Genomic DNA, 22,789 nt, shown 5'->3' on the forward strand with positions numbered 1-22,789 from the left:
AAGACAGGAGAACTCAAGTGAAGCCGTTGAGATACCTGAAGAGGCCAAAGCTTTTATACCATTCTGCTGGCCTTCTCAAATGTCTAAGAAGCCACCTCTTTTGTCTGATGTTCTTAGTTTGCAACACCCATTTTTACCCTTTTTCCTGAGTCAGAATAGTTTTATTAAGAACTCAGCAGAATTAAGGTACCATCAAAGAAAGTTAATAGCCCATCAGTCACTTCCTCTCGTCTTGCGTTGTTCTTTGCATTTCCTTTGATTTAAACCCCGGGGAAGGAAAATAAATAAATAAATGGATTACAAATACCCTGGAGTTCAAGGAATCATCTAAACACTCCCAAATTTCTTCTGACAGCTCAGAAATTCTTGCTTGTAGGCAGCGTGGCTACCAATGGGATTTGTAATGCCACGAGATCAAAAGGGTCACTACCTGTGGATTGACCAGACAGATTTTGCATCACCCTTTTGTCTGATTTAAATCCAAACTTTTTTTTTTTAAAGGAGGCCTGATTTAAATCTAATTTTACACCTACAGACTGTCTTCATGTAGCACCAAAATCAGGACTCGGTCATTAATTGAAGCAATGGCTGTGTTTGTCTACGTGTATTTACCCAACTAATATGGCTGTAGCATTATTATTTAACAGAATAACAGAGTTGGAAGGGACTTTGAAGGTCTTCTAGTCAACCTTCGGCTCAAGCAGGAAACCCTATATACCATTCCAGACAGATCTTTTTCTTAAAAACCTCCAGTGATGAAGCACCCACAACTTCCAGAAACAAATTGTTCTACTGATTGATTGTCCTCACCGTCAGGAAATCCCTCCTTAGATGTAGGTTGAGTCTCTCCTTGATTAGTTTCCATCCATTGCTTCTTGTCCTGCTTTCAGGGGCTTTGGAGAATAGGTTGATCCCCCTCTTCTTTGAGGGCAGCCCTTCAAATATTGGAAGGCTGCTATCATGTCTCACCTGATGCTTCGTTTCATTAAACTAGATATATCCAATTCCTGCAACTCTTCTTTGTATGTTTTAGCTTCCAGCCCCATTTAACCATTTTTGTTGCTCTTCTCTGCACTCTTGCCACGTTCTCAACATCGTTTTCATATCATGGGGGCCAAAACAGGATGCAATCAAGGTTTATAAAGAGGGAATTAGAACCGCACATCATTTTCATTCTATCCCTCAATGAATGCAACCAAGGACTGCTTTGGAAGGAAGGATAACCAAAGTTGTAATACTTGAGGGTCCCGTGCACCAGAAGCAAATTCCTTCTGTGTCTCATCACACTTGGCCAAATAAAATTATTCAACTCAACTCAGTTCCTTAGAGAGTCATTTGATCAACCGAACAAAGCAGTTATTTGTAGCAATTTCCTGGTCGGGCTTCAAAGACAACTCAACCCTCTCTGATGGATCCAGGAGGATCAAATTTGAGCCTCCCAATAGAGGAATCCAAGGAACTAGACTCAAGAGAATATGACTTTGAGATGTCCTAGTTTCTTGGTATTGCAAGAACATGTTTGCTCATTTGATCTTCGCTTTGGCTTCAGGTTGAGTAGTAAAATTAAGATTCAGATTGTGACTCCTGAAATATACTATGTTCAGCCTTCCTTATGAAGCAATTTTCAGTGTATTAAATCCTTAATGGGCCAGTTCTTTGAAGTGCCCTCATATGGCAATCATGTTCTCATGTTAACACCTAGATTTTTTGCTAATCACCCCAGCATGATGTGCCTTGGGACTTTAATTAATTGTTTTTGAAGTAGTTGGATTATTTCTGAGGCTTCCTTAAGAATTACAGCTTTGGTTATTCTTCTTTCCTTCCTTCCTTCTTTCCTTCCTTCCTTCCTTCCATCCATCCATCCATCCATCCATCCATCCATCCATCCTTCCTTCTTTGCTTTCCCTTCTTCTATTTCCTTCCTACTTCCATTCCTCTCTTCCTTCCTCCCTTCCTTCCTCTCCACCTCTCAAATAAAAAACAACCAAGGCTGACCACAACGCCAATCAACAAATTGGGAACATTAAATACAACAAAGGGATATATATATATTCATGATGGCAGCTTACTTCTCCAGCATTTTCTGCTGAGCAATGCTAGGTTACCCACATGAAAAGAAAACCAGCCATGGCTCACACAACCTTTAAGCCAGAAAAGAGGCAGGGTCTGACCAGTCCAAACCAGTCCAGATGCCAAGACAAGAGTATAAAAAGCCCAGCTCCATTTCCAAAATCCAACAGCTTCACTTGACTCTCTTGTCTTCGTAACTTCTCCTCAAAGAACAGGTAAGTTCATTTGTCTTCTGCAGATTTGGGTAGGAAACTGGTAGGAGAGAAATATGATAACCGATGGAGAGATTGTCTTCTTCTCTTCTTCCTTTGTTCTGACTTAGTTCCTTCTTGACCTTGTCTCCAGATTTCAGCGATGGCTTTCTGTCCTCCATCCTGCACCATCCCATCCTGTGCCTCCACCCCACAGTTTGGTCTTGGTTCTGCTGGTGTCTCTGGAGGTGCCTCCGCTGGTGGCCTTGGCCTTGGTGGTAGAGGTCTTGGAGGTGGCCTTCAAGGAGGAAGCATGAGTGGCCTGGGAAGTAGCCTTCTCAGAGGAGGCGTAAGTTCTGGAGAACTTGGAACCCTGTCTGGAATCGTCCCACAACCCATCAACCAGATCCCACCTTCAGAAATCGTGATCCAGCCTCCTCCCTTCATTGTGACCATCCCTGGTCCCATCCTCTCTGCCAGCTGTGACCCTGTTGCCGTTGGAGGCAACACACCATGTGCTGCTCCTGGATCTGGGATCCTAGGAAGGCCCTCAGTCCTGAGTAGAGGATTGCTCGGTGGGAGAAATCTTCAGGGAGGCCGTGGAAACATCACCTTGACCCCTTGTGGTTACTGATGGACAGGTAGAATCCAAAGAATGGACCCTCATGTTGACAGGAATGATGAGACTGCTTCTGCTGGTCTTGGATTGAGAAGATTTGGATGGAAGACCTTCTGTAGAAGGTCTGAGCTTTCTGCTTTTCTCTCCCTGAGTTCTTTTCTCCTTTGAACTGCTCAAGACTCAGCTCCTTTTCTCTGTGAAATTCCTGGTTTTTTCACCCACTGTGTTGCTTCATGACCCTTTTCAATAAATCCCCAGGCACGTAATTCCATGTCTCTTGGTTTTTCTTTCGATTTTTGGTCTCCTCTTCCTTGGATCAAGACAGCCAACATGACCAGTATCTAAAACTGTTGCTTCCGTGGCTCAGAATCAGAAGCAGAAATGGGAAACTACTTAAACCCCAAATCGAACGAATGAGTTATAGTTCTAGAAGGTTCTTCCATCATGGCTGGGAGGCTTGGAGTTCTAGTCAACACCCCTCTGGGGAAGAATACCTAGTGAGTGGTTTTGGTTGCAAAAATGTGTGTATGAGATCCGGAGCGACAACATTTTTAATTGGCTTCACACTGCATCTTACCACTAAATGCATTTTTACCACACCTCAGTAAGATTTTCTCGCATTTCGATAGCCAGATGGGTGGGATGTAAGTTTAATAAATAGCACAACCTAGCACAAAACATAGCATAATATAAACGTAACTGATAACGTAAACTATGACATAACACAAACCATCAAACATAATGTAACATAACCAACATAACATAAAACATGACATAAGGATTTATGGGCTAACTGGCTGTGTAGTCGTCTCTATCTAAAAACTTTTTAAAAGAAAAAGAATAGCCATTCTGATAATAACATTTTAAAAAAATATCCAGTAGGGGAAATATAAAGGGGAAAGTTTCCTTTTTCCACTTCGTATTCAAAATGGACATTTATTAATACACACACACACACACACACACACACACACACAGAGCCATATTCCTGCTGGCTGGGGAATTCTGGGAGTTGAAGTCCTCACAAAGTTATTGAGATTGAGCAATAGTGATCTCAAGACTTCTCACACGGGCCTTAGGAAAGGGATTAATTCTGACTTTTCTCCGATCTACAGGTGTGCCGCGTCCGAGAAATTTTGAACTGGGAGTGCAGCTTCCATACCACTCCCTTCTGTCATGGGAACATCCAATGTTTCTGGTGCTTTCATAAACCCAGGTTCCTAGATCTCATGGCCATAGGTGGGTGGTGATAACATCCAGGAAGAAAAGACACAGACGAAGTTAATTAAAAGCCCAATTCTGAAGGGGCGTGTTTTAATCACGAGGGGTGTCAACAACATAGCATAAAAGCATGCAGCCTCTTGGAAAGTTCTCTCCGTTTAGCGTCCTTAAGAATAAAAGTAACCCCCTCCAGAGAGTTAGAAAACACTGGTGCAGTTCAGAAATTCACAGTGGAGAGCGGAGAGAAAACCAGTTGCTATAATGGGAAAACTTTATTTTCGTTCTGAAACCTGGATGGCCCTGCTGGCTCTTGTGAACAAGCTGACGTGCGTCTTCAGAGAGGCATCCATTGTGGGGTTCTTCCAGAGAAAGGAGGATGAAGAACCATTTGGGAAAAGAAAGGATGGATGGATGGATGGATGGATGGAAGGAAGGAAGGAGGGAGGGAGGAAGGAAGGAAGGAAGGAAGGAAGGAAGGAAGGAAGGAAGGAAGGAAGGAAGATAGTAGCAGAAGGAGGGAGGAAGAGGGGATGGGAGGAAATAGAAAAAGAGGAAGGGAGAGTGGGAGTAGAAGAAGGAGGGAGGGAGGGAGGAAATAGAAGGGGAGGGAGGGAGGGAGGGATGAAGAGAGGAAGGGAGTAGAAGAAGGAGGAAGGGAGGAAGAGAGGAAGGGAGGAAATAGAAAAAGGGGAAGGAAGGAAGGAAGGAGGAAGGGAGAGTGGGAGTAGAAGAAAGAGCTAGGGAGGAAATAGAAGGGGAAGGAAGGGAGGGATGAAGAGAGGTAAGAAGTAGAAGAAGGAGGGAGGGAGCGAGGGAGGGAGGAAGAGAGGAAGGGAGGAAATAGAAAAAGGGGAAGGAAGGAAGGGAGGGAGGGAGGAAGTAGAAGTCTTAGGTATTCAAATTGTCCACTAGATGACAGCAAAGGGACACAATTGGCTCTAGACCTTGGTAGGCTCCTCCTGAGCTTCACTGAAGAACTGAAGATTGTCCACTAGATGACAGCAAAGGGACACAATTGGCTCTAGACCTTGGTAGGCTCCTCCTGAACTTCACTGAAGAACGGAAGAAAAGGGTTATAGGTGGACAAGCCTTGGAAAATGCGACTGGGTTGGGTGTTAAAGCATTGGAAGCGGTACATGGCAATCACAGCAGAAGAGGTCATCCCGATGCAGGAGCCCTGTGAGATCGTCTTGGACATGGCAATCTTCTACAGGTGGTTGTGGAAAGCTCTCTGGTCTTCTGGAATGCTAAAGATGGACTTGCTTGCTTGGGAAATTCTATTCATCTTTTCTAGGGTTTGAGAGCGCAGGTGGATGGTGACAAATTGAATGGCATGGCCTGGGACCAGTGATGATGACGATCCTCCTCCTCCTCCTCCTCCTCCTCTGACACTGTATCTTCTTCTGCTCCTCCTTCTTCTGCTCCTCTTTCTTCTGCTCCTCTTTCTTCTGCTGCTCCTCCTTCTCCTTTTCCTTCTCCTCCTTCTCCTTCTCCTTCTCCTCCTTCTCTTTCTCCTTCTCCTTCTCCTTCTCCTCCTTCTCCTTCTCCTTCTCCTTCTTCTCCTTTTTCTTTTTCTTTTTCTTTTTCTCCTCCTTGTCCTCCTTCCCCTCCTTCTCCTTCTCCTTCTCTTTCTCCTCCTTCTCCTTCTTTTTCTCCTCCCCCTTCCCCTCCTTCTCCTTCTCTTTCTCCTCCTTCTCCTTCTTTTTCTTTTTCTCCTCCCCTTCCCCTCCTTCTCCTTCTCTTTCTCCTCCTTCTCCTTCTTTTCCTTCCCTTTCTTCTTCTTCTTCTTCTTCTTCTTCTTCTCCTTCTCCTTCCCCTCCTTCCCCTCCTTCTCCTTCCCCCCCTTCTCCTCCTTCTCCCCCTTCTCCTTCTCCTTCTTTTTATTTTTCTCCTCCTCCTCCCCCTTCCCCTCCTTCTCCTTCTCTTTCTCCTCCTTCTCCTTCTTTTCCTTCCCCTTCTTCTCCTCCTTCTCCGTCCCCTTCTTCTTCTCCTTCTCCTTCTTCTTCTCCCCTTCCTTCTCTTCCTCATCTTCCTCCTTATGCTTCTTCTTCTCTTTCTTCTTCTTGCCCTCCTCCTCCTCCTCCTCCTTCATCACCTCCTCCACCTTCTCCTCCTCCTCCTCCTCCTTTCCTTTGTCCTCCTCATTCTCTTCCTTCTCCTTCCCTTCCATAAAAGAAGGAACCATGTTCAAGAACTTATTAACACCCCACCAAGTGTTAATTCCTGGGCCAGGGGAGGAGAAAAGAATGAAAATACGGATCTTTGTGCCTGAAAGAAAAAGACAAGACCAGATTAAGAAGTTGCTTGCGAAAGAAGAAACACAAATCGATGTCCTTATTGGCGAAGATCTACCTTCTGGTGTCCCGTTCTAAATCCCCTCTTTTAAGAATATTTCACCGGAGAAGGAGCAGAAGATATGACCAGAATCTGGAAAGCTATGTTGATTATGGAAGGAAGAGAACCTATCAACCAAATATATAGCATAATGTCTACCAGACAGACGTATTGGCAGTTCATTCCACACCAATTAAAAATAGCACCAAGCAAATTTTAATTAACCATGATGGGGGAAAGACCATCATTTCCGTGCCATAGAATATCTAAAGAACTTCTGAAAGGAATTATAAACCACCACAATAAAGTGAACAAAACATGACTGAACACCCATGACCGAGTGACTGTGCTTCTGTGTGTTTAGGTGTGTGTGTGTGTGTGTGTGTGTATACACGTATACGTGTACAAATTTCCCATTTCCTGTTTTGCCATTCTTTTAGGACGTTAATCAAATAAGTCCACCTCCTAGTGGTCACTATTAAAACACACACACAACTCATTTATGTTTTTTTTAAAAAGTTTTGTTTTTTTTCATCTGGATGAAATATATTTCTTCAGAAGTCATGGGAGCTTCACTGCTGGAAGCTTTCAAGAAGTGACTGGACTGCCACCTGTCAGAAATGGTGTAAGATCTGCTTGGGTGAAGGGGTTGGGACTACATGATCTCTAACACTGTTTATCTGTTGTTTATTCTGTTCTTGGCAGGGTTTCTTTGTTTGCTAAGGTGAGTTTTTTTTAAAAAAAAAATGAGTTATTTACACTCCGAACATCATAAATGGAAACTATGAAGCCACCGGGGGTGGGTGGGTGGAGTTGTGATTGTGAATAACAACAACAGCAATAACAATGGAACAGTTTATGCCAAGAACTAGGTTGAAAGGTTTCACTGCTATTCTTAAGCATTTCGTTTAAGGGAGTATTCGATCCAACTCGATTTAAATCCTCAGCTTACTGACGCTGATCACTAAAACTTGGACTCCGCCTTAAAGGGGAGTCCAACTCCTTCAAAAGACTCCGCCTGATGTGAACTGCCCAGACCAGTTGGAGAACACATGGCGGAGGTGAAGCTTTTCCTAGGACTGTGATGGTGCCGTTGATTAGAATTCCAGGGGAATTCCAGTGGATAGGAGGGAGGGAGGGAAGGAGGGAGAGAGGGAGAGAAAGAGAGGGGGCTGGAGGGAGGGAGGAAGAAGGAAGAAAGAGAGAAAGGAAGGGAGAAAAGAGAAGGAAGGAGGGAGAAAGAGGGAAGGAGGGAGAGGGAGAGAAAGAGAGGGGTGGAGGGAGGGAGGAAGAAGGAAGAAAGAGAGAAAGGAAGGGAGAAAAGAGAAGGAAGGAGGGAGAAAGAGGGAGGGAGGGAGAGAAAGAGAGGGGGTGGAGGGAGGGAGGGAGGAAGAAGGAAGAAAGAGAGAAAGGAAGGGAGAAAAGAGAAGGAAGGAGGGAGAAAGAGGGAGGGAGGGAGAGAAAGAGAGGGGGTGGAGGGAGGGAGGGAGGGAGGAAGAAGGAAGAAAGAGAGAAAGGAAGGGAGAAAAGAGAAGGAAGGGGGAGAAAGAGGGAGGGAGAGAAGGAGAGAAAGAGGGGGTGGAGGGAGGGAGGGAAGGAGGAAGAAGGAAGAAAGAGAGAAAGGAAGGGAGAAAAGAGAGGAAAGGAGGGAGAAAGAGGGAGGGAGGGAGAGAAAGAGAGGGGGTGGAGGGAGGGAGGGAGGGAGGGAGGGAGGAAGAAGGAAGAAAGAGAGAAAGGAAGGGAGAAAAGAGAAGGAAGGAGGGAGAAAGAGGGAGGGAGAGAAGGAGAGAAAGAGGGGGTGGAGGGAGGGAGGGAAGGAGGAAGAAGGAAGAAAGAGAGAAAGGAAGGGAGAAAAGAGAGGAAAGGAGGGAGAAAGAGGGAGGGAACGAAGGAGGGAGAAAAGAAGGAAGGGAAAAAGAGAGAGATGGAGAAGAGGATTTTTTTTCCCACTACTATGAATCTTTCTCTGTCTTTTTCCTTCTCTCATCTTATTTAATGGTCTTTTTGTCTTCAGTAACATTCCTGTTGCGTCTAATGGTATGTGGGACCTCAGGGAGGGAGGGAGTGGGAGAAACTGACTAGGGAACAATCAGATAAAAGGAGAGGGGAGCCCACAACTGCATAACAGGCAGAGAGAGAGGAAGAAAGAAACTCAGACAGGATTATTTCTAAGCGATCAGGCTGTAAAAAAAAAAAAAAAAACAGACAGAGGGAGATTAGTATTTTCAAACTTGCAAGATCCTGTTAATATAGTCTTACAATGAAATAGAATTAGCTCTCTCTCTGTTTTTTTTTTTTTTAATGTCATTTTGTCTTCAATATCATTTTTGTTGGTATTTGGGACTTAGGAAGGGGGATGGAGGAAGGGACAGAAACTGCTTAGGGAATGATCAGATAAAAGGAAGGGAATCCCACCGCTGCATAACAGGCAAAGAAACTCAAAAAGGATTTTTCTACCAGGCTGTAAAACGAGACAGCAAGAGACTTGCATTTTCAGACTTGCAGGTTTCTGTTGACGTAGTCTTATAATAAAGTAGAATTAGCTCTTCGGGCCCATTTCCTGTCATCTCTCCTGACTCGGTGTTAGCCCACAATGAATATTGCATCACAATAAAACCAAAGTTCAAAGCCCAATTGCAACCACCAGCAACCTGCAGAGGTTTGGTTAATAAAAGGAGAAGGAAAAAAACAACAACGAAGCAAGCAGATTCAGCAAGGAAAAACAGGAAATAATTGGCACTGGGGGAAAGAACACTCTCTCTCAAATTAAATTTAGGAATTCACATGAGCACCTAAACTGGTCAGAACTGGTCTTTATCTGCAGATAAAAAGAGATTACAAAAGTGCTAAGGGTTTTTCTGGAAGAGCTGGATGCCTGGGACATGATATAAACTTGTTTGGCTATTCCTAATTAATTATATCAATGTTAGCTAAATGAATATGAAGCGAGGAATCAGATATGCACCTCTTCTGTTCCTTTTCTCCCTCTGGAAAGGCCCCAACCATCATTACACTTTATAAATAATCCTCGAGATAGGAACAGTCAGTTTAAGTGACCCTTCAAAGTTCTGATGGACTTCTCTTGGGTCTATTTACAACCTGGATTTCAAGTTCTGACAGGTACTCAGCAACTGGGTGACATTCACAACAGTTTGCAGGATGCTAAAGTCATGTGACTCTCGTTTTGTGATGGTGTTGCTGAAAAGTAGCATTTATTGTCCTAATTTTCTATCCAACCGGCCCCGTTGCAAACTATTAGTTCACTTAAGGACCATGGTGGTTGCTTTACGACTGCCATTTTCACTTAACAACCATTGCAACAATGCTCATGAAATCAGGTCACTTGGGTAAGTGACTCACTTTATAATCATCATGAGATACGTGTCAATATAGTAGCCAGTATGACTGTAATGGATTCTGTTATGGTTGTAACTCAAATGATCTTCTTCTTCTTCTTCTTCTTCTTCTTCTTCTTCTTCTTCTTCTTCTTCTTCTTCTTCTTCTTCTTCTTCTTCTTCTTCTTCTTCTTCTTCTTCTTCTTCTTCTTCTTCTTCTTCTTCTTCTTTTTTCTTTTTCTTTTTCTTTTTCTTTTTCTTTTTCCTCCTCCTCTTCCTCTTCCTCCTCCTCCTCCTCCTCCTCCTCCTCCTCCTCCTCCTCCTCCTCCTCCTCCTCCTCCTCCTCCTCCTTCTCCTCCTCCTCCTCTTCTTCTTCTTCTTCTTCTTCTCCTTCTCCTTCTCCTTCTCCTCTCCCCTTCTCCTCCTTCTTCTCCCATATCTGACATCAGATGTTGGCGATCATGTTGGTGATTCTATTTTTATCAACAGCCACACAAGAAAGTGCTGTTCAGTTTTGTCCAAAACAATCCCTTAGATTTTGAAGCCATGATATTCTTCTTCTGCCTGGTCCTCATTTGCCTTCATTTTTTTTTCCTGGAGGATCAAGGGAAGTATGCTATATTTTTCTGGGTGTCATAACACATGACTAAAATATTCTAACTTTTGCTTTTTTTTATGGTTTTAATAATTTCTCTTGGCTTTCCCAGGTGGCTTATCACCTCCTCATTTCTGATTCAAACATTACTCAATTACTCAAAACATTCTTCAAACATTACTCAAACTCAAACATTACTCAAACTCAAACATTACTCAAACATTATGCTATTCAAAAGTGCCCTTTTTAACTTATTGGCCCTTTTTATGCAGGGGTTGGAATTGAATTCACACAACGGAACAAACAGGTACATTTCCAAGTTGGGACATGAATCAGCCATTAGTTTCTAAGTGAGTCTATTCTCTGCGGTGGCACAAGATTTATTAATAAGCCTATGAACTTGGTTTGTTCCTAAGTTGGTCCTGCATGTTCGGTAAATCAGCCTTCTTTATAGTGGTGAATGTTGCGTATGAAAAAAAATTGTAGTTATGTGAACAAGAGAGAAAAGAGTTTATATCAGGGAAGTACAGAATGAAAAAGCCAAAGTGGGACACTGACTTGGCAAAGGATGACATTAGGGAAACTGAATCATAGATACGGATGAATTTGTCACTAACCTAGAAAACAGCCTCTTATGTGGCTAAGAAAGTCACGCGTGAAAACCAGTAGTTATATTAAAAAGATAGGGAAGGAGCTTACAGCGAGCAAATTACAGGATAGAAGAGCCTTGGGGAGATATTAACTTGACAAACAACAACATTTGGGGAAATCAAATCGTCGGTAGGGGTGACATTGCTGCCCTCAATGCAATCTGAATATTTCCTTTGCATTCCCATCCTTCGCTTGGAAAGAAATGAGAGCCCACCCTTCGGTTCAATTCAGAATAAAGCTGGAAGGGGCCTTGGAGGTCTTGTAGTCCAAACTCCCTGCTGAAGCAGGAGACTCGATACCACTCCGGACAAGGGGCTGTCCAATTTCTTCTTGGAAACCTCCAGTGATGGTGCAACCACAACTTCTGAAGGCAAGTCGTTGGAGGAATTTTAGCAAAATTCCTAGGATCTACAAGGAGACTGAGAGCAGGAAATTGCAAATAAAAAATGGATTGATAGGCTCCATCAATTAGTTCCTCTGGGGATCCACATTGCAATTAATCCTTAAGAGATATCCTGTATTATTGATGTATTATTATTATCACAATTAAAGAATTCTATCATCACTTGGGTATCTGCGTATCCTATGAACAATGGGACAGGATCATTCCTAGTAGTATTTTACTAGCAGAAGGAAGGCTTCCTGTAGCAGTTCGAAAGTCCCATTTCCAACGAGGAGATAGCCTGAGTTTAACTTACAAGGAGAACTAATCATTTCCCAATTCTTTATCTAATTATCTTGATCACTTCACACATTGCAACAAGGTTTATCACAGCCAAAAGCCATCAATTAAGCTATTAATTTAAGACATATCATTGCTGATCACTCACTCACTCTTGGAAACAATGCCCATAAATAAAGTAATTAAGAGATCGCCCCCAATCTGAATTTTTCTGGGCCCACGTTCTGCATCTCAGCCTTGAAAACAAGAATCAGGATGCTGAGGTGAAGGTTCCCTGAGATATGGTGCCCAGGGTCAAGATGAACCCCTCCTCAAGTCTCATGTGGTCCTGAGAAGGCTACAAAAGGTCAAAGAAACAGATTCAAGTCTTCCAAACTTGGTTTGGAAGTTGTCCGGGTGACTTTGAGCCACTTGTTGTTCCCTATCCTGGCTTAATCCAGAGATCTTACAAGGGACGGTATCTCCAGTGGCAGGAAACAACCTTCTGAAAATGATGGCCTTCTCATAGTAGAGGCCATCAGAACGTAGATTTGATTGGAGAACATCAAGAAAAAAAGATGGAACTCAGAAGATCATCTGACACAAACTCAGATGAATTGTTAAAGTGAAGCACCTGTATAATTCTCCAGATGTTGCTAAATTCCACTCCCCAGTCTTCCCAGCCAATCAAGCAAAGGTTGGGTCAAAGTGGCTCCATGGAGCACACCTAGAATTAAATGCTTTAAAATAAGAGGTCAGATCACTGGCTCTTCTTAACTTGACTGCCCTTCTGGGCATGTTGTAATCCCTAGTTCCAACAAACCCCAACCTTCTAGCCCCATGAAAATTATGGGGAGTGTTGTGCCAACATAGCTGGAAGGCCAGCCAGGGCAATGAAAGCTAATACCTGCAATTAAAATGGAGATGCAGGTGAATGTCCATTGAGCAAGTATTCCAGAGCAACAATAGAGTGAGCTATGAAGTTTCTTCATGATGAAAAGGACTTGGACTTGTCAAGAGCAAGATGGGAAGTCTGCATGGGATAAGGTTGCTCCATAGGAAGGGAGGAGGAAGAGGAAGAAGAAGAAGAAGAGGAGGAGGAGGAGAGTGGGAAGAAGAAGAAGAAGAAGAAGAAGAAGAAGAAGAAGAAGAAGAAGAAGAAGAAGAAGAAGAAGAAGAAGAAGAAGAAGAAGAAGAAGGAGGAGGAGGAGGAGGAGGAGGAGGAGGAGGAGGAGGAGGGAGGAGGAGGAGGAGGAGGAGGAGGAGAAGGAGAAGGAGAAGGAGAAGGAGAAGGAGAAGGAGAAGGAGAAGGAGAAGGAGAAGAAGAAGAAGAAGAAGAAGAAGAAGAAGAAGAAGAAGAAGAAGAAGAAGAAGAAGAAGAAGAAGAAGAAGAAGAAGAAGAAGAAGAAGAAGAAGAAGAAGAAGAAGTTGTTCTTGAAGTTGTTGTTCTTCCATAAGTGCATAACATTCTTCTCTTTAGTCTATACTTTTCATATTGCCTCTTCACTCAATCTGAAAAGCTTTGGGCCTCTTTCTCTTCCTCTTCCTGTCCTGTCAGGTAGAACATCAAACGTATCTCTTTTCCATTCCACCCTTCAGCTCCTGGGCCTTAATTATGAAGCACACATTTCTCTTTTTCCTGATATTTCTTGTCTCCCTCTTATCTCTTTGGAACAAGCAGACCCCTGCAGCCACCTCTCCATAGCCCCACAGCTTGTTACTCAACAGCAGGAGACTTTCACACTCCTAAATATCTCACTCTGGGGAAAACCCTCACCTATCTGCTTCTGGGAAGATTCTCATAAGTTCTTCCCTTCTATTGACAGCATCTTGCCATAGATCTGTCAAAGAAGAAGTCCTGATAACCATAATTGAGCCACTCCAAAACAACAGCAGCAACCACAACAACAAAGTCCTCAGGGATCCAAAGATGGACTGTTTCAAGAGAAATGTCTGAAGCTGTCAACCTTGATGGGTGAGCTGGAAGTTTCATTTCTGCACATTCCACAAACCGGTTCTCTATTATCTCTTGGACTTGAGTCCAATGAAGATCCCACAAACCTTCACACGGACCTCCTCAAGTTACCCAAGAGTTCAGATTCCTTAACTCAGATACGGTGACCTTCCCTTCCTCTCTTCTTCAGCCATTGCCAAAACCTTCACCGATTTCTTTCAAAACTGATTCACCACCATGGAAAGCCTTGACAAGAATTTGACGGTAGCACCCCTGAGATTTTCTGATTGGGGAGACCTGGAGGGAACCCAACCTCAAAATATCAACCCTGATCAAAATCAAGACAGCTACAGGTTCCCCAGCTGTGGTGTCCCAGTGGTGAAGCATTAATTGAGCCATCTCTTTGAGGACGAGTTGGCTTAATTGTAATTCTTTCCTCTTTGGGGGATAATCATGGTTAACACAATTATTATAATGTGACAAAGCTGCTTAAGTTGAATATTTCCCCCATGAGCTTAAAGCATAATGTGAACTTCCTGCCCATCCAAGCTTGTAGGTATGAATGTCCCTATTCTTAATTTCTACAGCCTTATGAAAGGCTGCTGAGGCTGAAATTACAGTTCTTTGAGAAAAAATCACTGCCTTCCTTTGATTTTCCTTGGAAAACCTAGAAAGTTTTGGATCCTCAAATGGGGACTCGATCCGTAAGTCGGAAAATGTTGGATTTCCAAGACAGAAATACTGTTTGAAACACTTTCATGGAGACTAAAACCTTTATCCAGCAGGTTCTGACCAGTTCTGGAGAAATTTTGAGTAGTTCGGAGAACCAGCAAATACCACCTCTGACTGGAGATTTTACAGTATCCTTCCCTGCCATGCCCACCAAGCCATGCCCCACAGAACCCGTAGTAAAAAAATTTGAATCCCACCACTGCTTTCTACCATTTCTTAAAGAAGAACAAGTTTTCCATGGCCTCTTCATCCTTAAAGAGTTCTTCTCCACAACCAGGAGAAACTTCCAGGTGCCTTGCCTTTTAGTTAAATATCTGGATCAAATGTCCTTACAGGAACACTCACCGAAAAAAAAAATCCATCAGTGCATAACCAAGCACTGTGTTAATCACATTATACGGGGAGGCGATTAAGAGGTTCTCCAGACCAACAAAGTTCTTCTGTAGGACTTTGATTCTGTAGGACTTTGACTTTGACTTTGATTCTGACATTGTCAGATGATCTTGCCCCCATCTTGAAATCCAGGAACTTGCTTTGCAGTAAAACCTAAGATTCTTAGGACGTCTCAATTTGTACCCTCCTAACATGGGAGAAAACACTTGTGTTAACCATAGTTTACTTCCCTGGAAGCCACTTGCACGGACAACTGATGAAAATCCAGCATGGCCTCTGAGTGTAGAACTGCATAAGATGTAGATAAAATGATTGTTCTTCAAGACCCTACATTATCTTCTACTTCTACCGAGAAGACATCTTGGGTGTCATTGTCCTGAACAATGATACAATGATGACAAAATATGATTGATTCCTGGGAAAGTGGCCCATGATATTTAAATTTTAATTGTTGTTCTCAAGCTTTGCTATAATGTTGCTAATCCATCATAAGGTTAACCTTGGTTACTTCCATTTATGTGCTATCATTTTGCTCCCTCCCTCCAAAGATGGAGGAGAGAAGATGGAAGGTGGAAGAACATGTGGAGTCACCCTTGACTAGATTTGACAGAGGACCTGTCTCCTAACATGCCGTTATTTTCCATCACATCTGTCCCAGCTGGTTGTCCCAGCTTGATTTAGACAGAATGCCACAAAATCATTTACATTGTGAAGTTTCCTCTTTTGTTACCTCATCTATGCCATCAAACTTATTAATCAATTAGATTGAGCTTAAGGAGGAATTGTTGAGGAAAGGAATAAACATAACTCTTTCAGTCATTTTTGAAATAGAGATCTTCCATGCGTGGCATGAAGATACAGGTTCCAACGTTGAATGAAAGCAGATCTTCCAACGTTGAATGAAGACAGACTTTCCAACGTTGAATGAAAACAGATCTTCCAACGTTGAATGAAGACAGACTTTCCAACATTGAATGAAGACAGACTTTCCAACACTGAATGAAAGCAGATCTTCCAATGTTGAATGAAGGCAGACCTGCCAACATTGAATGAAGAAGATCTTCCAGCATTGAATGGATACAGATCTTCTTGTCATTGAAGGAACCCAAATCCTTTAATCCTTTAATAAACCCAGATGTTTCAGATTGCAGCGAGAAAAGAAACTGAGACCAGGATACTAGCAAACTTAAATGTTATGAACAATAGAAATTGACTGCTCATTGATTAGTATATCCTCAAGACCAGCTTTTGGCTTCCTTGTGGCTCCCAACCACAATCTCCTGACCACAAATGATTCCTTGACATAATCTGCCCGTCTCAAAGGACTGTTTCTGACAGTTGCTTTCTATCAACATCTTTACTCTGAACAAAAGTCAAGAAAGTGAATCGGACTCATTTCATTTATTAATCTGATTTAACACCATGCCCAAGAGGACTTTGGATAGAGTTGAAGGCCCTGGCAAGGAGATCCACTTACTCAGAGATCCACTTACTCGGTTCTTGGGGGGAAAAAAGAGGACAATTAAAATCCCAGAAGAAGAAAAAAAAAACCAAGCTAAATGCCCAAGGAGTAAGTAAACAATCATTCTTGATGAAAGGGGGAATGTGTGTGTCTACAAAGAGGGAAGTCAGCTGAAATTAAGGCTATTAAAAGGAGAACAAAGCTCTTCTAGATTAAAGCAACTCCCGAGAGGCATCTGAACTTTGTAAACAGGCAGGTCGATAATTAAAACAATTTAAAGATACTTTGAAATGTGCAATCAGATTAAGGCTGATGAACCCCGGCTGTTTTCTCGCCTACGGTCTGTTGAGCAGCTCATATAAAACATCTTTCTCAGCCCTGCTTCACTAGCTGTTGCTCCTGAACAACATACAGACCAGGTAAGTCCTGCCCACTTAGCAGCCCGTCCTTTGCGAGGTCTCCCAGATCACCCCCTTTGCCCCCAAATTCAACCAGGGCACCTCATTTTCTGCTTCATTCTCAGAAGATTTGACATTCTCCTCCTCTCTCTCTTTCTCTCTCTCTCTCTCTCTCTTTCTCTCTGTCTCTCTCTCTCTCTGTCTCTGTATCTCTTTCTGTCTGTCTCTCTTCTTTCTTTTCTTTCTTTCTCTCTCTCTCTGTCTCTGTATATCTCTCTGTGTGTGTCTCTGTATCTCTCTCTCTCTCTTCCTTTCTTTCTCTCTCTCTGTCTCCCTGTCTCTGTCTCTCCCTCTCCCCCCCTCTCTCTTTCTTTCTCTCTCCCTGTCTCTGTCTCTCTCTCTCTCCCTCTCTCTCTCTTTCTTTCTCTCTCTCTGTCTCTGTATCTCTTTCTGTCTGTCTCTCTTCTTTCTTTTCTTTCTTTCTCTCTCTCTCTGTCTCTGTATATCTCTCTGTGTGTGTCTCTGTATCTCTCTCTCTCTCTTCCTTTCTTTCTCTCTCTCTGTCTCCCTGTCTCTGTCTCTCCCTCTCCCCCCCTCTCTCTTTCTTTCTCTCTCCCTGTCTCTGTCTCTCTCTCTCTCCCTCTCTCTCTCTTTCTTTCTCTCTCTCTGTCTCTGTATCTCTTTCTGTCTGTCTCTCTCTCTTCTTTCTTTTCTTTCTTTCTCTCTCTCTGTCTCTGTATATCTCTCTCTGTGTATCTCTGTATCTCTCTCTCTCTCTTCCTTCCTTTCTCTCTCTCTGTCTCCCTGTCTCTGTCTCTCCCTCCCCCCTCTCTCTTTCTGTCTCTCTCTCTCTCCCTCTCTCTCTCTTTCTCTCTCTCTCTCTGTCTCTGTATCTCTTTCTGTCTCTCTCTCTCTTCTTTCTTTTCTTTCTTTCCCTCTCTCTCTCTGTATATCTCTCCCTCCCTCTCCCTCCCTCTCTCTCTCTCACACACACACTTTGAGGTGATTTTGATGCTGGGAGAGGCAAGGATGGAGAAATGTGGCGAGAAAGGAAGGTGGCAGAATTGTCCAGAGAGGAGGTTGATTATGGCGAAGCAGGCGTTCAGACCTGCGAGGCCCATTCCTGGATGGGAACCTCTTCTTTCCACCTTTCTTCTCCTTTCCATCAGAAGAAGATTCACAGATGTTCTCTTTTCTCAGACTGCGTGAGGAAAATGTGTGGGGAAATTTAGGCCCAACCTTTGTGGAGAACTCCCAACCGAAGCAAATCTGGCTGGTTTCTCAAGTTTTGCTCGAGCCCGTTCTTCAAGTTAAATTTTCAGAGCAATTTTGGTTTCCGTTGACGCGTTGCTGCCAGCTGAGAAATGCCAGGGCACCATTTCGTGTTATTTGTTTACTGATTTTGCTGATTCCTTGATTTCAATTTCAGAAAGCAGCTTTTGTTTTTCGATTCTGGCCACAAAGCTGAAGATGGAAAGATACTCAAGCTGTCTAAGTCAGGAGTTTTCTCTTACGTTTTGTGGCATTTTGTTCCTTTAATTAAGGAATATCTGTGGACAAAATAATTGAATTGGGAGATTCCCACATCAGAAAAACAGGTGTTTCCTGCATTAAATTTACTCCGGTCTTTATTTTTCAAAGCCAATATCCGAGGCGCCTTTGTTTTTATTTCATAAAAATCTTGATATTTTTTTCTTTTCTTTAGAGGATGGAAACTTGTGACCTTAAAAAAGAATCAGATGAGGAAGGAAACAAAATATTTGGATTTTTGAGTATTTTATCCTGTTTGCATCATTTCTTCTCACCCCTCAGGAGCTCAGCATGGATAAGAGTTGTAGGACAATTAGTACGATGGATTATTATTATTATTATTACTATTATTTTGTCACAGTAAAAAGTGTAATTCGGCCCTGAATAACTGGATTTTTCTCAGTTTGTTTTTAGATCAAACTTACCCATGAATATTTTTTTAAAAACTGCCCACACAATTCTCATTAAGAGAGAAAGAAAGAGAAAGAGAGAGGGAGGGAGGGAGGGAGGGAGGGAGGGAGGAAGGAAGGAAGGAAGGAAGGAAGGAAGGAAGGAAGGAAGGAAGGAAGGAAGGAAGGAAGGAAGGAAGGAAGGAAGGAAATAAATTAAGGAGGAAAGGCACATGAATTTTGATACCAGGTTTTCAGTTTCCCACATTCTCAGCATTGTCCATCTTGGCTGAGGAATTCTGGGAACTGAAGTTTACATACCAGGGAATATCCATTCCCAGAATTCTTGGTAAGCTGAATCTTGACTGGGGGGATTCTGGGATCTGGAGTTCACACCCCTGGAAAGTTGCCAGGTTGGAGAAACCAATGATGAAGAACTTGGATTCAGACCAGAAAGAAGTTTCTGCCATTTTGTAGGATTATTCTTTGGGGAAAGAGAGAGGACAAGATATGTTGTAATAGCAAATTAAACTATGAACAAAAAAAACCATACTGGAAACCAATGACCATTTTCTCCTTTCACAGTTATCTTCCACCACCTAACCATGGCTTGTCCTGGGCTCTGCAGCTACAACCCAGCTTATAGCACCAGCCTGCCTTCAAAGGCATTCTTGCTGCAACCTCCATCGTTTGTGGCCGAAACAAGGTTAACAGACCTGGAAATCCTGGTTCCAGAACACATACCTTGGGAAGTCCCAGATGTTTGCTCACACCCCTGTAGCCCACCTGCCTTTTGCTACCACGAACCTCCAGTCGTGGTGGGTTTCTTCGAAACTAGCCTGCATGTGATATAAGCAGGCCCAACGTAATGTCCATTTGTGGAGAGGCCAGGGTCATGAAGGAAGCTACAGACCAGTGTAAGTCTGAGAGAGGAATCCAATTTAGATAGGGCTGGAGTTAGACTCTTGAAACAACAAAATATGGAGTTCCTTACTCCGTAGGGACCAGAGTAGAAATGTTAGAACATTTTGCATAGTCATGTAGGTGTAGTTTGACGAATAAGACCTTATAATCATCATAGAGACTGAACGGTAACCTGAGTCTTTCTTCATGGATTTATCCATCCGTGTCCAGAGCATGGACATGGACCTGATTCTTTTCTTTTTTGAAATTTTGCTGATCATGGATCTAATAAATATGATTGATTGATTGATCTTTCCAGTTTTGTTCATCCATGTCCAGGACATTTGGGGTGGGAAAACACAAAACAAAGGGGAAGGCAAGAGTTAAGGGTCATTTTCCTCCTATCAACCAAGGTGTAGAAACATCTCAACCCAATCAATTGACCACTTCTGCCAACTTAGTCCTCCAAGAAAGAGAGGAGGAGATGAAAGAAGTCTTACCACGTTGTCAAGACTAGAAGAAGAGAACATTGGCTGAATAGGTCAAACCGCGCCTATTGCTGCCCACCGGCCAATGGAAAGGAGTAACCTTGGAGATATGTCAGTAGTTTCCCAGCCCAAAGATGATGGATTACCCATTGAGAAGCAATACCACCCCATCGTAGGAAGGAGTATAGATTTAGTAGAACGAATGTGCAATGTGTCAGTTAGAGATGAAGGAACTGTAATAACGCATACTCAAGAGTAGATAGGAAGTTACAAGACAGGCAACAAGAAAATAAACAGCAAAAACCCCGAGGAGGGAAAAAAGGACACGTAGAACTTATGGTGTGTGTGCTCAAAGAAGGCATAACTCCGTAGACAAACAGACAATGTAGACTAAAAGCAAGATAGAACTCCCCCCCCCCAAAAAAAAACCCACAGCATAATGGCTTTGTGAAATGTTACTTTCTTATTTCTGGAAATCAACTGTGTAAGAAATCGTGAGCTGCTGTTGTTCGTGGTCTCAGCTCCCAAAACTGGAGTGAGACCTTTTCCTGAAACATGTCAATAAACGGTTTGCAAAAATCCATCTCTTGTGTCTGGCTCTGAGTGGCTTCTGTGCGGGGCGGAACGAAGTTTTGGACAAGAAAGGATGATGGGATACTAGGAACATCCCGGAGAAAGTGAGCACAAGAATCTCCAGAAAGGAGATGTAACATAGTTGATGTCTGACAAGGATATTGTAGGAATAGATTCTCCGCTTTTTTCGTGTATGTCCATTTGCGTCTGTTGTAAGGGCTCCAACACATCCACCCTCATTCAAGTCAAAAGTCTCTAGCCACGTCTCAGAAAAAGTAAATTGGTTTATTAGAAATTGCCATGTTGGTGGATGGCTGGGTGCAGCCGGTATGAAAACACATTATACATTTCCCCTTTGACCCTGGTCTTAACCCCACCCCCCTGGATGTGACTTCTCCAAAAGGACATATCTATCTCCAAGAGTCATCCATCATGCTCTCCAATAACCTTCATATGCTCCAACAACTTTGGGCTGCCGAGGTGATTATCTAGTCATTTCCAGAATGCCTTGTTTTCCCCCACTTCCTTTTTCTGGCAGCTAAAAAGACTAAAGGGGTATCTCTTTAGTTGGCATCTCTGCTATAGTGGCATTTGGGAACGTCAAATACCAGGGGTGTCAAACTCAAGGCCTTTGGGCCAAATTTAGCCCATGGGGTATTTAGATCTGGCCCATGAGGCCACCCTGGAAACAGTGAAGGACTGGCCTGTAGTGCCCCTTCCAGTGGATCCATCCATCCATCCATCTGTCCTTCCATCCATTGGGACTGCCCTCATTCCATTGTTCATAGATTAAATTCTCCATCCAAAATTTTCTGGGCTTCTCCCTTTCCAGACCGATGAGGTCCTACCTGCTTAGCTTTGGGGGAATCTGTTAAATCCAGAGCAGTAGTGCTGCCACCTGTTGATGTTGTATCTCTAAGAACCAGCACCTGTGTCACAATGGACATGGGTCCCCCTGGTGGACCAGACTATGAAACCAATGTCAAGCATGATTTTCAGGCTGTTAGCTGGTTGTTACCTTGGTAGGTAACACACTTTCTCCTGTTCCTACAGCTTATCCCCTCTTCTCTGCTCTAGGACAGAAAGGTCATAGATCTTTTGAAGTTGGTCCTATCAAGGACGCGATGGCTCAGTGGCTAAGACGCTGAGCTCATTGATCAGAAAGGTCAGCAGTTCGGCGGTTTGAATCCCTAGCGCCACATGACGGAGGGAGCTCCCGTTACTTGTCCCAGCTTCTGCCAACCTAGCAGTTCAAAAGCATATACAAAATGCAAGTAGAACAATAGAGACCCCTTCGGTGGGACGGTAACAATGTTCCATGTGCCTTTGGCATTGAATCATGCCAACCACATGACCACAGAGATGTCTTTGGACAGCACTGGCTCTTTGGCTTTGTAATGGAGGTGAGCACCACCCCCTAGAGCCAGAAACAACTAGCAGGGATGTGCAAGGGAACCTTTACCTTTATCAAGGAAGCCCCCAGGGAGGGAAGTCCACCTTAGAATGGAGTAATTTTGAAGGGCATTTGATAAAACCAAGGAACTTCCAAGAAACCCCCAGAACAAGAAAGAACCACATAAAAACTCGGGTTGATGCTGAAGTGAATCTTTATTGCCAAACAGAAATCCTAAGAACATTTGCCATGAAACTGTGGTCCAAAGCAAAGAATTGGAATCCCATCTGGATGTTATGAAATGAAGAAGATGCTGGAGTCAGAAGAAGAAGATGAAGGCCAGGTTCAGGAATACTGTTGTCTAGATTTCTACACGTTTCCAAATTCAAGGGATGAAATCAAATGAGAACCCTTATAGAATATGGCTTTTTCTCCACGTTTCAGAGACAGAGAGAGAGAAAGAGAGAGAAAGAGCCATCCCAGGAGATGAAAGAAAGCAAAGAAGGGAAGAAGCATTGAAATAACACAACTTGGAGAACATGGAAAAATGTAGCTGTTGGAAAACCCGAGATTTTGGACCATGGTAGAGGGATCGAGGTAAGGATGCTTGAGACTACCGGCAACAAGATCTACAAGATCTTCATTGTAAACTGAGGTCTCAAGAGTCCGTTTGCCAGTGGTGCCTCTGGGAGCAGACCTGTCCTTAGCTTCTACATGGCATGCAGGGGTAGTATCGCATCCTTGAGCTTCCACCAGAAGACCCAGAAGCACATGCGGTGTATCCTCCCACACGAACCGGCTCACACGTGGAGGCGAGGATGGGTCCCGGAATGACAACAGTGACCGGAGATGGCTGGATCAAAAGTTCAGATGGAGGGGTCTGGTTGATACAGCTCA

The 22,789-nt window shown here is 43.3% G+C and overlaps 1 long non-coding RNA gene across 1 annotated transcript; it reads left to right on the forward strand.

Moving 5' to 3' along the window:
* Positions 1-6,890: 6,890 nt before the first annotated feature.
* LOC148124596 (uncharacterized) lies at positions 6,891-20,337 on the forward strand. The gene is made up of 2 exons (XR_015739678.1): positions 6,891-7,060; positions 19,121-20,337. It is a non-coding gene; the product is annotated as an uncharacterized LOC148124596 (long non-coding RNA).
* The last annotated feature ends 2,452 nt before the right edge of the window (positions 20,338-22,789 follow it).

Source organism: Pseudonaja textilis, chromosome 16 (genome assembly GCF_049901715.1).
Source record: "Pseudonaja textilis isolate UNSWEBS1 chromosome 16, rPseTex1.2, whole genome shotgun sequence".
Taxonomy (NCBI): domain Eukaryota; kingdom Metazoa; phylum Chordata; class Lepidosauria; order Squamata; family Elapidae; genus Pseudonaja; species Pseudonaja textilis.